Source organism: Lissotriton helveticus, chromosome 9 (assembly GCF_964261635.1).
Source record: "Lissotriton helveticus chromosome 9, aLisHel1.1, whole genome shotgun sequence".
Lineage (NCBI taxonomy): Eukaryota > Metazoa > Chordata > Amphibia > Caudata > Salamandridae > Lissotriton > Lissotriton helveticus.
The window spans coordinates 1,047,798,468-1,047,815,653 of NC_136070.1; the positions used below are offsets into that span (position 1 = coordinate 1,047,798,468).

The 17,186-nt window shown below is 42.9% G+C and overlaps 1 protein-coding gene across 5 annotated transcripts in view; it reads left to right on the forward strand.

The window, feature by feature from the left end:
• The window catches only part of ATP2B2 (ATPase plasma membrane Ca2+ transporting 2), a 1,528,737-nt gene that overhangs the window by 620,029 nt on the left and 891,522 nt on the right, over window positions 1-17,186 (forward strand). The window lies entirely within an intron of this gene.

Consider the following 17,186-nt stretch of genomic DNA (forward strand, 5'->3'; position numbering starts at 1 on the left):
CAGGAAGGAGGCCAGGGAGATAAGCTGGTCTTCAAAGGGAGAAGCACAGATAGCACAGGAACCAGGCCAACAGTCACTTCTTTGAGCCCCATCCAGATGGGAGTCCCTCTAATTAGATTAGGAGAGTGGCTGGAAGAGAAGAGTAGGGAAAAGTTAGTCACACCTGTGGGTTGGGTTAACAAGAACTGAAACCCAAGGAGAGATTTTCTCCATTTAGATTTTTTTTTAGATGTGCGACCTCGGCCAAAAATATACCACACTTCTCAGGAAGTGGTCATAACAGAGGTGTCAACTTTTAACCCATTCATTGGGGTGCCACCTTCTTGCAGCCGAGAATATGGAATATATATGGGAGAGCTGCGTGCACCTCTGATCACTGCCTGAAAATATCTGGAGAAGAAGGACTGCCCTGATAGACCCTTAGACTGCACAAGACATGACTGCACTCAGAAGGAGTGCACTCAGAAGGACTGCACACAATGCACCCTTAAGGCTTCACAACAAGAGGACGTTGCCTGTCTTAAAAGATAAAGAAGTGGCCTCCCTGATCAGTAACAGGTAGAAAAGTGCTGGAAGAAGCTACCTGCAACATCCAGAGCAAGGACAACTCCAGCTGACCAACTTCACCTGGATTTTACTTGGATTGACCAGGTGAATTGTGGTAGTACCATACCCCAAGAGGCAAACAAAGGTTTCTGAACCCTGTGCTGGTGCTGTGGACCATTTCTGATCCTCAAGCACCCTTTCAGAAGAAGTTTGGGATTTTTTTGTCAGCTTTTGTGCTGAAGCTCTGTGAGAAGACCACCATCGACGTGGAGAGTCAAGCTGGCGACACAGCCTGACCATATAGATTTGCCCTCCTGAAAGCTCCGGAGCTCCTTACTGTCGATAAAGAAGATGAAGACCTTCACTGAGGCATCATGCTGCAGCAGACGGGCATCGTTGAACTGCAATCTGGATCCAAAGACCCGATTGCTCGACTTCGAGAGCACTAGCTGCACAATAGTCACAAAATCAGAGTGTAAAAACTTGACCGGGCCCTACCACTCATCGTAGCCGACCCGCGCTCAATCGCGTTGGGCCTGAAACATTGAATTTGCCCTAGTCCAGTGCAACCAGATAGCCTTGGTTGGTTCTTTTAGGCACTAGAAAGCACACATTTCTATAAACTTTAAAAATTCTAGTTTCCCACATTGGATTTTGCTCATATTGGTGTCATTTAAAAGATACAAATATTCTCTATTTTTATGAATTGATTTTGGATTTTTATCTATTATGTCTTTTACTTATTTACTGTTTTGATGATATTAAATGCTTCACACACCTGTCTCCTAAGTTAGGCCTAAATGCTCGTTGCCTGAGCTACCAAGTGTTGAGCAAGGATTCATTTATTGATACTTGACTGGACATTATTTATGATGTGATGTTATCACTAGCTGTAGGAACATATCTGCACCTAGTAATAAACCACCTTCCAACACTGAATTTAATAAATGCTGTACCTTGGGGTATTAATATCTACTGAGTTGGAAAAATATATCACACTTTTTTTTAACTACCCCGCAAATCAGGCCTAAGTATATAGTCACAAATTGCACAACAAATTCCCCCTGTCACCTGAGTCTAAGTTGTATCCTTTCAGTATGCTAGAAATTACATCTCAGGTGCCATAAATAGCCTGCTTTTGAAAATGTTTGATGAATTATCTCAAGAAGCATGGCATAACGATTCTCTGCTCTTTAAAATACTCCAGTTGATTTATTTTTAGCGGATGAGTCACTGTGTTTCTCCTGGAATGCTTAGAATAGCACTAACATCTTTTCAGCAAGAGTGTATGTCAATTGATTCAGCCTGTTGAATTCAGGTCTGCTGACAATTGTATTACTAACCCTTGACAGCAGCATTGTGAGATGCACCGGCATGCAACTGTGCCATGTGGAGTAAAATAAAGACCTATTTTACACTACGACAGGCAAGCTGCATGAATCCCAAATGATATTTATACTTAGTTTTCTGAAACAAATACTCTACATATAGATAACATGCAATCAGAACACATTTCACACTGCATGGCCTCCTAACTGTAAAAATGTAGTAGCAAATGTGGATTTTGTTTAATTGTGAGAGTGATAACGGTAGCCACTCTCTGTTTCTTCGCTAAGATATTAAATAGCAATCTTTTCTGCTACTCCTTCACCCTTACATTGGTGATATGCAGACCGACATTTTCATACAATGACAGCATTTTGAATTCTGTTACCTTCATTAAATGTGTATGCGCTTTGTCCACCATAATTTGGTATGAAGCACTGTATAAATGCCGAAATCTGTGCTTAATGAGGGCGGGTGGTTGTAGTTGGGGTCTACCAACACTTATTCTTGGGGCCTGGCACTTATTTTTTCTTATTAGACTATGACCCAGAGAAAGAGAGAGTTGAACAGAAAAGGGGAACGAAGGAGCCAAATATTAATTAAAAAAAGAGTGGAAAAGAAACCAAGAGAGAAAAAGAACCTCAAAGAGTTCGATAAAGAAGTTCGATAAAGAAACAGTCAGTGTCTGCTGGTGGATGAACGTCACTTGAAATGGAATAAAACCAGAGTAGCCTTTGTATGCAGAAATTATGAGTTTTTTTACTACCAAGATATACAAAACTTACAAACACATGTCCTACTTCTTAAATAAAATGCACCCTGTCCTGTGGGCTTATAGGGCCTACCCTAGAGGTGACATATGTATTAAAAATGAAAGTATAGACCTGGCAAAAAGTTTATCTGCTAGGTAAAAATTGTAGTTTTTAAACTGCAATACGGGCCTGCTGCATGGTTTAAAGTGCTACTTAAGTGATTGGCACAATTAGTGCTGAAGGTCCACTATTAGCATTTAGTTTACAGGACCAGGGTACATGCAGTTCAGCTTTAAATTAAATGTGTAAATCAGATGTAGGTCAGTTTTCTCATGTTTAAGGAGTGGACACAAGCACTTTATCACTGATCAGCAGTGGTAAAGGGTACAGAGTTCAGAAAACAGGAGGGGGAAAGAAAAACGTTTTAGGGTGATCCTGCAGAGAGGGCCAAGCCCAACAATTCAATATTCCTTTAAAGATGCATAGTGCCCTTCCCCTGGTATTTTTCCTACTAGATGATCTGTTCATGGTAGATAATAGCAGCAGTGCCAGCTCTATGAGCCCTGTTGACCTCTAGCCAACTTGTGAGGCAGCCAGCAACCTCCTGCGGCTGCTAAATGTGCAGTAATGGGCTTGTATAACTTCTAGCATCCTTCTAGGCAAGACAGAATTAAGTTTATAAGGATGCTTCTGTTGTCTTATATTTTATATTTTCATTTTTCTTTATTATTCTGATTTGAGGAATATGTTTATGCTCAGGGTTTTCTTTGATGCTTTTTAACTTCTGTATCTTTGTCATTATATTTTGAAGCCTGATTGAATAGCTGTTAGTTTTTATATACATAGATGATGCACATACTATGCTTGATATGGATAAAAACTGAAAAGCTATAGTCTCAGAGCAGGTCTGATGAAACTGTGGCTGCTGCTTCCTAGCATTGATAAATGGATTAATTCTCCATCACAGTCCCCAAGTGGAGACCATTTTGGCTGTTAGCTAAAATTCCCACCAACAATGGCTTATGGCTATATTCAATATTTATTTTTGCAATAATATTATTTTCATCAATGGTATTTCTACAACTTCGGACTACTGAACCATCCATACTTGTTGCTGCAGAAAATTCAATTTCAGAAACTTCAATCAGTGCTGAAAACTGACGTTCTTCTCTTTTTGCGATGACGAAAAACCGATCATGTTACATCCCACCTGATTCCTTCGTTATTTACCTACATGCCTTTTAAATTATTAGCTATACATTGTTCCCCCAAACGTTCCTGCCATAAGATGATTTCCCTTTTTTCTTTACTTCAAAATAGGTAGCTCAGCATAGATGGAAGAACTTTCCAGGTTCTTGCTTTTATACTTTGGAAATGTCTCCTCTGGAAGTTCAGTGATAAAGAAAGATGTTTGCCTTCATTTAGACAGTGCTATCTTTGCATATATTTTTGTATTACATATGCATTGCATGTGCTTATATGCATTTAGCTGTTTTGTTATGATGCATTTTGTAATCTCTTTCTTATAGTGATGGTAAGTCTGTCTAACATGCCTAATGTGACCTGTTGGCAATTTGAAGACAATATTAATCATTTCATCAGGGCCGGACTGGCCGTACCGGGCACCGGGCGTTTTCCCTGTGGACCGGAAGGCTGGGGCCCGGTTTTGCAGCAGTGCTGCAATATTGGCCCCCTGTAACTAAAGCTGTGCTTGTACCTGACACTTGCAACCCGGTGCCGGAGCTTCTCTGTAGCCCCCCATTCCGCAAGCCCCCACCCGGGGCCGATTGAGCAATCTCCAAGGGCTGGTTTCAGTTCCAAGCCTGCCCGTGCATTTCATGGAGAAACAAGAAAGCATCAATATTGAAAAAATACCCATCTGATCATGCATTGCACATGAGAATGAACATGTATAGATTTGGAACTAATGTTTTCGATTTGTGACTATAGATTGATGGACGTGCATTCAAAATTATAGGAACTAGAAAAGAAACTCATCACTAACGTCTTAGCACACTGCAGATGGCAAAATAAAATTCCTAACTCCAGAGGAGATATTTTCAAATAATAGTAGCTAGAGCCAAGAACTCCAGGTTGATCAATATGTTGACCATTACAGCAACAAATAGCCAACATGGCTAATCTTTTTCCCTTATCATTGTATAGATAGAATTATTTTTTATGTTAGTTATGTTAGTGCCTCTTACCCCTGACAGGGTAGTGAAATGCTTCGATTTGCATTGAGTTGCAGTGTGTCCTTCAAAATGCATAGTTAAAGGGCTTTGTTTGTGGTTTGGCCATAGTGGGATAAGTTGGACAAGGTGTGTGAAGTTAGAGGACTTGGTGGAAGGTGTGAAAACTGACATAATTGCAAAAGCAGATAATTACCATCTCTAGGGTGGGACAGTAGAAACAGGCAACTAGTCCATTAGGGTATGTGGATTCCACCCAATAGTGTTAAAAGACAGAGCCTTCATGAGTGCTATGCGGTCCACCTCGTAGTAAATACTTTGTTAATATTGATGTTGATTTACGCAATGATACGCGTATGTGCAAACACAAAACTGAATGACTGTTGTTGAAATCTCTCGATATGACCTTTTAGAGTCAGAAATACATGGTCAGGCAGCCCTGTGCCCCTGGCCTGAGGCTACTGATTAACATATTATTACAGATGGGATGGCATATAACCAGCAGGACAATCGCACAAACAGGAAAACTAAGATTAGTCCCGCAGATAGGCAATGAATCCACGATGGTCCTAGGAGATTGGCCCCAGTAATACGCACCTGGCCAGAGGGGCGCGCTTTCCCAAAACACTATAAAATTAGATGCCACATGAAGTTAGGAACACTCAGCCAATCAGGACACATCACACACTACACAGGGAGTGATCACATGCTCCCCATGCCAGACAACTGGACAGATTACCCACTGGCCCTCATTGTGTCCATGCTAGGTCGAGACCCACCTGCATTTGTCATGAGGTGGGAGTAATTTATGGCTTCATGACAAAACCCACATTCCACTCCCAAAACGGGATCTCTGAATTGTCTTCTGATGGTTCAAGAAATGTATGAAAAGACATTCAAAACGATTGTACTTTGGGTAAATTCGCAGGCCCTTTTCTGAATGCTGCACTCCCGGCTGGTGTTTGATTAAACCAACTGTTCCTGTTTTGCCAAAAGCTTCTTGTCTTTGTATTTTGAAGGTAAATTCATATTCAAGCAACAATTTCAAATGCACATTCAACGAGAACCACAAGCAAGTTTGAAATGATAAAGAGAGGAGAGTGAGATATGGTTCCCTCAGGTTATGTATTTTAAGTAGGGAACTGATTCTAGGGTTTTCCACTATTACAAAGCATTGTAATTTCATTAGTGATGCTTCTGCCTTTAATGGCGGTTGGTGATATAAAAAAAGGTGAAGCGCTACATTTATTAAAACAAACATGCATACATCCTAAAATTTCATTACATAAAAAATTACAAGAAAGAAAAAAATAAAAGTTTCACTTACCTCATCCTGAAGCACTTCCGTGATGCTCTCCAGTCCCTTGCTTCAGAATCCTCCGAGCTCGAGGTGACATTACACAGCCAACTACCTTATCCAATTCAGACTCTGCTACCATGCTGTTAACAATGTTAAGCAGCATGAGTGAAGCATCTGGATTGTCTGGAGCAGGCTGTCTCAGCGCTCCAAAAGGCACTGGAGGCATGTGCCTGCTTTGCTACCCAGCTGTCTCAGACAGCTAGGTTAGAGAGGTTTGAATTGTGCATGTCGGGCTGGCCATAGTAAGATAGCCAGCTAAACCTACATGTGAACTTGAAATTGAAGTGGCCAATCCACATTGCTGCCAATCAGCATCAATGACTCACTAGCCCCGCCCCCACACTCTGCTCAGCAGAGAGTAAAAAATAAAATAGGTTATTACTATTTAATTTTCCACTCTTTCTGTAGCAGCATGGGGGGGCAACACACCTCCGCTCCTATGGAGGAACCGCCTCGTTCTGCCTTACATTCTTCTTTGCAGCGCAGAGCCACTGAACCAGCTCCTCACTTCTACCTAAAACCCACTTAGAAACCACCTCACTCACACCCCAAATCCATACCAACAGCACGTATAATCTATTGAAGCAAAAATGTGTTTCGTATTTCTTACACACTCCTAAATCAAACACTCCTTATTTTTCTAGCAGAGACGCACACAGCGTACAAGCTTCACAAGTTTGGCTTGAAGAACAAAGCTGCATAAAAGTGAAAGCATACATAGGAGTTGCTCGAAGGACAGATCTGTTGAAAATAACATTTTTATAGTGTTATTGAAAGAAACATAAAGATATATATGGACTCTCTGTGAATGCTTAAGAAAAGCACGGTTTACGTTTTTTAAATGATGGTAGCGTTAAAAAATGAAATGTACATGTTGAAGTATGGAAAAGGCACTATATTAAATTGTATAAAACTGAGCATGAGAGCAAATACAAGGGCAAACCTGTTTAAAACTGTAAATGCACTAAGAGAGGTTCGAAGGAAAAAGGTGTTGAAAGTAGAAGTTTTATAATGTTATGAAAAGAAATGTGCTGGGCGAAGAAGGATAACACAGTAAACTGTGGAAAATGTATTCTCTCTTATGTAGTGCTTTTAGAAAAAGAAAAAAAGTCCTGAAAAGCAGACACTTGTGGAAGGATAAAATGAGCCAATCAAAGAGATGGTAAGCAGGTTATGCTACATGACAGGGGCAAATTCTACACGAATGGGCTAAAACCATTGAACAGAAAGCAAGAAAATTAGAGCAACAAAACAAAATACCAATAGAAGGAGTTTACATGTCCCAAATAATTCTCATAACATGTATCTGTAAAGTATACGTTTTTCCTTGGCATTGAATAGGAGATGCCTCCTGTTACCCAACAGTACTCATTTTATCAACCTCAGAAGTGTGAAATGCTGGGTGGACCTGCTTGGATTTAAACCTGTGACCATGATGGCAAACACAGGCCCCTACAGTTGACGCATTAGTCCAATAAGCCACCAGACCCAGCTATAATTCTCATGCAACCAGCTAACTGTGCTTCCTAGCAAGCTTTAAACTAAAAACTCTGGGCCTCATTTATGAGGCCGTGCGTCACTTTTACGCCGCTGGTGCGTTACTTTTTGTGACGTACCAGCAGCGTAAAAAATGTGCCTTGTTGCACCAAATTTACAAAGTGACGCATCTAGGTAGATGCGTCACTTTGTAAACCCCTGCGCTACAATATACCTGCGCCAAGTATAATGTATTCAGGGGGGCGTTCTAACGCAAGAAAAGGTCATAGAAGTGACGCAGTGAAATCTATAAGATTTCACTGCACCACTTCTAGGACACAAATGCTTCAATTTCTTACGCCTGCCTCACAGCAGGCGTAAGACTGACGCAGGCCCTTTCACATGGGGCTTGCCCCATGTGAAAGGACACATTGCTGGAGTTGCTTCACTTTTGTGACACACTCCAGCAATGCGTCACTTTTGCGCCATGCAGATACGTCAGAAATACTGACGTATCTGTAACTCCTTGCGCAATGATGCGTCATACTGTAAATATGACGCATCATTGGTGTCGCAAGGAGGGCGCAATGAAAAGTGACGCATCGCTGTTTTGGCGCAGCGATGCGTCACTTTTCATAAATGAGGCCCTCTATTCGTCCATTGGCTAAGGCAGTCCTGAAAAGTAGGAAAGTAGATCAAATGATCACTGCCCAAACACCGCTCTGTGATACAGTACTGCGGGCAGAACAAGAGCCAAGAAGCACCCAGTAAAATATCTTGTTTGCATATTGGAACAGAAGAGCACAGCACAGCAGAGCATCCATAGAAATACCTTTAAATGTTTAAAAAGTTGTATGCCTAATGTTGTAGGAGGGGGCTGATTTGTCTGCTTTTTATAGAAGAAAGTTTTAAAGGAGAATATCATTCTAAAAACCGAATTTAACTATTCTTATACTAGCCGAACCCCCACCAAAGGGCCATAGTATTAAAAAAAAATATTTCCAGATATCTAGGCTCCTTCCCTCTAAGTTCTAAGAGATGGTGTTTGTAGTCTGATGTGTAATCTTACCTTGTTTGAACCACTCATGGCTTCTTTGGAGTGCTTTCAGCAGATTGCTTTCCTCCGTCTCAAATAAATTGAGTGTAGCCTATAATTAAGGCTGGATATTCGCGAACAACATCTGCCTCCAATACATTCAAACATCGCCCCAATTAAAAATGCTATTGTGCCGGCGTTTGTGTGCAGGACACGGCCAGAAAGTGCACGTTTCATGGACAGGTGCCAGTGGGCCGCTTTTGGCAGTACTCACCGCAGCCTGAAACCTTTGTTCTGGGTTCCTAGTTTCTGTTCATTTGCAATCTGCTTGAGTGATTAAGTGACGGTAGGGAAGGTAGCCCAACAGGGCATTACAGCAACCAATTATCTCGCCTTTTGTTTGTTTTGATTTGCCCTTTGCCGGCAGTCATGATCCCAATATTCCTAAAAACTCCTCACAGAAGTCGGTGGCAGCGAAAAAAAGATAATGACGGTCATTTACTTAATGTGTTGAACCAAATGCTGCAATTATGCATTTACCACGGACAGTGGGCCCAAAGTTTCTGCCTCGGCGGATCACGTGCGGCTTCCCATGAGAATCCCTGAAAGAAAGCAGCGATAAACAGCAATGGACTCTTTGACTGATGCGGGGTGATACATTGATGGCTCTGTCCTGTCCCACTAATATGTAGCAGCAAGGCAGAGGTATATTTATTTTTAGCTTTAAAGATTCCGCTGAATTTGTGGGGGGAAAACTCCAGGAATGTTGTACTATGTCGCCATGTCTATGGTATCCAGCTAACCTCTTTGATTTAGTATTTTTTTAAAGTTTTATTCAATTTGAAAATTAATAAGACACCTTAATTCCCCAAACTCTAATGAATTAGTGAATGAATGAAAGTGCAATAGTATTCCATGAGAAGGCATCTTGGCGCTTCAAGTCCTTCAGCAACAGAAACATCAGACAGAGTGTCATCAGAGAAAGGATCAAAATATTAAAAGTCAGGTCTTGAGGCCTTTCCGGCTGATAGTATGACTTTCTACCCACTTAACATGTAGAGGCAGAGAGCGCCAGAGCCTAGGAGTGAGGTAAGAGAAGGATTTACCTCCTCCTCTGCTACATTTTTCTCTAGAGACAGCTCTGTTACTACAGAAATACATAGCATCCGTTCAGGCATGTAACCAGTTTTACCATGGCTTTACAGCAAAGTAAAGGACTATCTCACATGCTGTTAACATATACCCGATATGCACAGGTAACTCAGTTGTACGTCTCCAGTCGTGCCATTTTTCAGCTATCCTAAATATAGTTCAAAACTGGTTTAAGGAGTTCACTCTGGGATCAAAGCAAGCCTAGATGCGATTTTGTGGATTGGATAATGGAATTAAATGGAAAACGAATTGAGATGAATCTGCATTTGGAAAATTAAATGCCATTAGTTACTTTTACCAGATAACTCGTAAAGCTCCCTGGAGCACCTGATCCAGTCCAGAATTGCAAGATAACCTATAGCTTGTAAATTAGGGCCCGCTGTATCATTCTGATTCACAACCCAGGGTTGGGAAATTTGCACACCAACTGGTTTGCAAGTGGTAATGCAATTTGCTACTGTGATATGTACTAATGTGTCAGATTGCCAATTACTTGTTCGCAGGGGGGTGTAACACAACCTGCCTAATAAATAAAACTTAGGCAGGCGGCAATTTCAGACCTCATGTGAATGGCTGCCGATGGGCCTCCAAGGGACAGCAGACCGCCTTCCCTGCATTAGGTTTCGGCAACAGGAAAGATTGGTGCTGCTTTAGAAACCTTTGGGAAGACATTCGGGGAGACAGAAGTGGTCCATTACCTGATCCCACAAAGGCCAGTGACCTAGTTCACAAATGGCAAAAATGTCCCCACCTTCCCCTTTTTAATTCACTTACCACTCAAATTGGAGGTCAGTAACTCATCAATGGTGGTATGATCACAATCGCAGTTAAAAAACATTGATACATTCTTTTCCAAATTACAAATAGGAGGGGAGCACCCTTTTCCCACCATAGTATTTTAATTTTGGAAATAATTGAATAAGACCTTTTATGTGTCTGAAAGATAATTCTGACTCATAAAAGGGCGTTTGTACATTAAAAAACGCTGTTTTGTGGTTGCAAACCCTGGGATTTTGCAAATTACAAGATGTTTGCCCACCAAAGAACTTTGTACATCGGGGTGTTGGTTCCATTTATTTTTTCCCATGCAAATCCTTCCTATGGATAGTCACAAAGTGTGGCGTGGATATGCACCCTAGAACTACTTTGAACGCCAAAAGGCCACATGTTCAATTCTGTGGTAGCTGGACTTGGCCCTTTTGGCAGGTTCACCCCAAAACTTTTGCATTTTCCTAACCGGTTTCTGTAACCTGGTGTTGGTGATTTTAGGCCTCTGAGCACTTTTTCACTGTGGTCCAGTGTAAAGTCCGCGCACTCTCTGTGTATGTGTTGTGAGAGTGGCCTGCCCTCCCATAGGAATACATGGGGAAATTGTGTGTCCATGGTAGTTCCTGATGTATGGGGAGTGCTGGGTCGAGTTTGGTATGTGCAAACTCGTGAGATTAAATGCTGCACGATGATGTGTGCAGATTGTTTGTGTCTAGTGGAGAAGGGCCACTTTTAGAAGTTGGCATGTCTGTGCAGTGAATGTGAATTGACTTTCTGGTTTGTGATTAGCTGGAGCTGACTGGTGTGCCTGGCTCCAGGAGTTAGGATGGGTCTGCCCGGTGGTGAATGGGAACATCTGCATGTTGATGGCAGGGAGGAGTGCACCTGGGACCTGAATAGGGCTGGGCCTTCCTTCCACAATACTGGCTCCATCCCCTGTGGTGTGCCTGATGTCCCTGACCCATCCTGTGAATAGGCAGAGGGGCTGAGCAAAACAAAGTGCTCCAGAACCAGTTGCATCTGGTTCGCCCCTTGCCTGCACCTTTGGAGACAAAGGATTTTGTGTAAAAAAAATGGGCTGTGACCCCTTGAAAAATGTTCTTGTTCCTGACTTGAATCTGCCAGGGGCGTGAGGCTGCTGGGGCCCAGGGGAATGCCTTGCCTCCCTGGGCCCTGCCCAGCCCCTTGCTGCCCTTCCCCTGGATGCTGGAGGACTTCTTCCTATGCTGGGAGCTGTTGTGCTCCACCTTGATGCTCCAAGCCTTCTGGGATCCTGTTGGGGCTTTGTTACTTAGCACCTTGGTAGGGCTTTACTTTTCCTACAGGACAGCGCTCTGATTGCAAGGAGGAGCCCTTTATTTTTACTGGTAATTTGCCCAGCTACGTAGGAGCCCAGGCTGCGCAGCGCAATGCTGCTCGCCTGGAGGGAATCCCCGGTGTAGGGATTCCCCCGAGATTGCCGGGACTTTGCGGGTGCCCACCCCGCTTTATCAGGGTGTCTTATTTTAAGTAATGGCAGGTGCCCACCCTGCATTCTGGCCGCTGTTTATTTAAAAATAGAGCGGGTGCAAACCCTGCGATGTGCCTCTGATCCTGAGGGAGCCTTCCCCTCATTTTTCATAAAGAAAGGTCACCGGCGCGGCCCGTTCCCCAAAACAGGAAGTCAGGCTATATGGCGCCTGACGTGGGACGTACGCATTTGCGAGGGAAGCCTGTGCATGGCTCCAACAACGGGGGCATCATTGTTTTCTTAGAGCCTAGATGTCTCCAATGTTGGGCAAAAGTATTTCCTAGAGGGCCCAGAGGGGCCTATGTCTGCCCCCATGGTGTGGTGCAGTGGTGCCCACATTCTTGCCATTCCAGAGAGTGTCCCTGGGAGGGACAGAAGCGGCACAGTGGTGCCAGGACTCATGTGTAGATCCCCAGCTGCCCAGCAAGTAGTGGGCAGCTGCACCGTTTAGGCCATTAGGTACTTTGGGGACATGTTCTTATGGCTCAAGGAGTGAGACGCAATCCTTTACCCCTACTCTGGCCTCCACAGCTGTGCAGCACTTAGTGCCAGCTGCAGTGTTTAGGCCCTGTTCTTGTTCTCAGCTGCCCAGCAAGTAGTGGGCAGCTGCAACGTTTAGGTCTGCGCAGATGGCGCACCCCTGACTGGCGCTGCTCTGGCAGCGCGCCCTGACATTCTGGACACAGGGCATTTGAGCCCCTTTGGAGATGTCCAGTTGGCCAGGGGGACTGGTAGATGTATAGGGCGCAAGGCCCTAATTTGATTGATGTACTCTAAATGTGGTGCTGGGAAATGTAATGGTTTAGTATGTGTTACGCTCCCTGTGTTTTATACCTCTAAACTGAGGTTTATGATTATGAGGTTGTGTAGCATATTATGGTTTATGCTAGGGAGATTATGTTTCACTCTGTGATTTACGCCCCTAATGTGAGTTATACTTAGGAGGTAGGGTCTAATATGTTTAGACTAGTGAGAGATTGCATAATGTGTTTATGCTGGTGAGGTTGGCGCCGGAGGTAATTCGCGCCTGAGGTGACTGTGCATAATGTAGTTTATGTTACAGGTTGTGGTGGAGTACAGTGATTACCAGTGGTTACTGGCTGTATGTTTATGACCTATTTTTACTTGTACCAATTTCTGCTAAGTGTTGATCCTGACAGTGGCCCACGTGGCCCTGTCCTGTGTAAATAATCCCTTGTGAATATTGCCCGTGCCAGGTGGCACAATGTATGTTGTGTGATTACTATCTGATGTGTTTTGAGAATAGAAAGGCTATTTTTATGTAACCTTGTGTGGAGTTCCTTTTGTAGTGTGCCTGGGATGTTGTTGCTGTGTGCGTGCGGAAATGCTTTACACATTGCCTCTGAGGTAAGCCTAACTGCTCGTGCCAAGCTACCAAGGGGGTGAGCAGGGGTTATCTTTGGCGTGTAACTCCCTTTCCCTAGCTAGAGCGGTGATTTCTGTCTGGCTTTGGCGCAAGTCTTAGCCAACCAGAAATCCCTGTTCTAACAGGTGTGTTATAGATAGGCATTGATAACATGTTTAAGTTAGGCATTGTCGTCCTCCTATATTATGGCAGCAGATGTCTGTTTAGATATTATGGGTATCTGGATGAAGAGTTTCTCTTTGAACCTTATTTCTTTCGTAATACCCCCTTTCTATGTGATTGAGTACCAGAGAGGGGGTTTTTACAGAAGGCATGCTGTGGTCTTTGTTGGGTCTACAGCCTCTTTGCAGAATTCCAGCAAGTGCTATTAAGCACACATTACTTTATTTGCTGTGACAATTTTGTAATGAGGTGGACATTGGAAGAGTGGGAGTTCCAGGATACATTGACAGGAATGTGTTAGAAATTGGGTTTCTGGTTCGCTAGGGTATGCACCTAAGTAAGGCAGAACCCACCACTCTAGGCAGGGTAAGGGAGTTACACACCCAAGATAATCCCTGCTCACCCCTTTGGTAGCTTGGCAGAGCAGTCAGGCTTATCCTAGAGACCATGTGAAAAGCGTTTGAGTACCACACACACACACAACAGTGACACACTAGGCACACCACAAAAAGAGAGTTTACACAAGGTTACATAAAAATATTCTTTGTATTGCACATAAAACACCTTAGACCATAATCCTATAAATCACGGTGCCACTAGGCACTTGTCACGGCGTTACATAGACCATAAAATCACTTTGTCATAGGACAATTGTCATAACATTACAATTTGTGCAATCAAGTAAATACTCATTGGTTGCACCTGTTACACACATATGATGAAATCCTCACCTTACACCATCACTGCACAAATCCTGCAGCTCAATAAATAGTATTTGGTACCCTGGCCAGTAGAAGGCATCAAAAAGTCATACACCCATCTCAGGACATATATATGCAGCAGGTAAGGTAGAAATACCTGTAACATCACTGATGCCCATGCCTAAGCATGCAACTCACCCCCACAATCTGCGTAATTACATGAGGGCCTACAGGGCAGCAGGCAACGAATGCAACACAGGGGGTCACCACTGATTATGGTTGTAACCTTGGGGCCAGATCTCCTGGGTTCCTATCATAGATTATAAGGTAATCAACACCCGCATCATGAGTATAAACAAAGTCATACTTGCGCTCATTTTACGTAATTTGAGGCTCCTTAGTCTTTTTTTTGTTTCAGTGTGAGCTGAATCCATTGCTTCAGAGAGATAGGTAAATGTGAAAAAGTGTTTGGCCCAGATTCTCAAAGGTTGAGCGTCAGGTTAGAGTTACTTTTGGAATGCTAAACCAAAGCATAAACTTTTTGGGGGATTTACAAACCAAAGTAAATTAGTATTTGCGTTGATTTGTGTTCCAAAGTGCATTACTTTGCGGCAAGGGGGCATTACATGAGTGGTACATGGGCATACCCATGCTGCCACCCGTGCTTTTTGACCCTAAACCCTATTCTCAAACATCAGTAGAGAGGGCTTAGCCCCAACAATTTACATCGCTGAAAAGAAGGTATTAAATGGAGAAATGTTTTCATTTCTCTGTGTTTCTCCGACTCTGCATGTGTACTGCTCTTTACATCACACATACAAAATAGGAATGCATTTCCACTTGCCTAGACATAATATTTTTTTACCGGAAGGATACCCTTCTTGTACAAAACCTATGCTAGACTCACACACACACCCTAACGCTATGGCGTTAAGATGTGTGTGGCGCTCGGCATCTGAAATCAGCGCCAGCGCTAGGGAGAGGGTAGGAGAGAGCCATTTCCAGGTGAATATGGCGCTCTCCTGCTCCCTCCGTGTCACACAATGCAACGCAGCATCTTTGGGTGCTGCGCTGCGTTGCCTGACACCTACGAGAATCTGGGCCTCTGTCTTGCAATTTCAGGAAATTTAGGGCACTGCCAATGCAGAGCGGCGTCTTGCAGGGAGGACTGGAGATGCCAGCTCCCTATCTCGAATTCCTTCGGGTGTGTTGAAAATCCCAGCAGCATAAAAAAAGGATGTGAGACCGCTCCCATGGAGATAATGATGTGCAAGCAAATGAGTTCACACAACCAACGATCCCTCGCACTTCACTTTGCAAAAACACCCAGAGTCTGTTCCTGTTAAATGTTACTGAAATACTCTGTGATGTTGTCCAATTTGTGGCGAAGGCAAAGGCTTCTCTCCCTTATTTGTTTTTCAAACCAGGCTAGAGTTCTTTATTTTTCGCTGCTTTTCATTTGTGAAGGGCTCTGGTTCCAGGTATCTTACGCCCTCATTATTTGTTCTTCTCAGTTCTGCTGAATCGGGATTTTGGAAGGTTCGCTAATTTCACTGCATTGAAAATTACCGCGGTCTTTTCCGTGGACAAATTCACCAGCTCAAACCTGCCAGACTTTGCCCTCTGAAAATGAATCAGAATTCATGCATTTTATGCAGATATCAGCAGAGAAGCAACGATTTCCACTGTTAATTCCCTTTACAAACGGGACAACTTGTAATGACCTAGTGTTTTCACATCCCATTTATGCCAATGCTTCATTTGTGTCTGGTTTATAATTTTGCTCCCAATGACCAAGCACAGAATGGGTTAAAAAAAGGATGGTGGAAAGTTATTTTGGTAAAATGTGAATTCGACTTATGTCTAGAGGATTCCCCTGAAAAAACATGAAAGACAGGGAAAACACTTTTTATGAAGAGAAAATAATGTACTTCCTTTAATACTAAATAGGATGAAAAAAAACTGCATACTAATCTTATATTAGGCAAAAACAGAGCATGTGCCCAGCACACTCAACCTCTCTGCCTCCCTGTCACTGCTACAGTAGCGAAAGAGTTCCAGGGTTAAAAACAAGCATTTGCAATGCAACAGGTCTCTCATTTATGAGAGTATGAGCTATTGGCATTGTAAATGGCAATGCCTTTTATATATGTGTTGTTTTTAAAACAGATAAATAAAAGGCATTGTCATTTACAATGCCAATAGCTTAAAGTCTCTCAAATGCGAGACCTTTCGCATTGCAAATGCGTTGATGCTGTAAAAATGTTTAAAAAGCGTAACTCGAGAGCGTGTCCTGCCTGCAAGAGCAGGCAGGATAAAGCTATTTGAGAAAATAGTGCTCAGAGCCTATAATTAAAGCCTACTGAGTAACAACACACGTAACAGGAAGTGTCGCCAAGGGAGATTACAAAATTAGGCACAGCGGTACTAAGGAGGGACTTCTAAGCCTATTGACCAATGAACAGCCACAGTTTTCAGTGGTCAATGAAACAAGCCAATTAAAAATATGGGCCGAGAGTGAGCGGAGCTTCAAGTCCCTATCTGAATCCAGCATGCCTTACTGAGCAGCGTTTGCGCTGCCCAGGCTCGATCAAAAAATGGAATGGGTCCTGAAGCCTGGGATTTTTTATGGCTGGTTGTTACATTGCTACCTGATATTTCATTATGCACCTATGCATTATCACCAAACATAATCACTGAAAGACAAATCTGACATAAATATGTTCCAAATGTCATTTACTAAAATATCATCCCATTGGGTGTAGATTTTATAATATTTATTCTATGGGGCCATTTAATGTAAACGATATTTAAGACA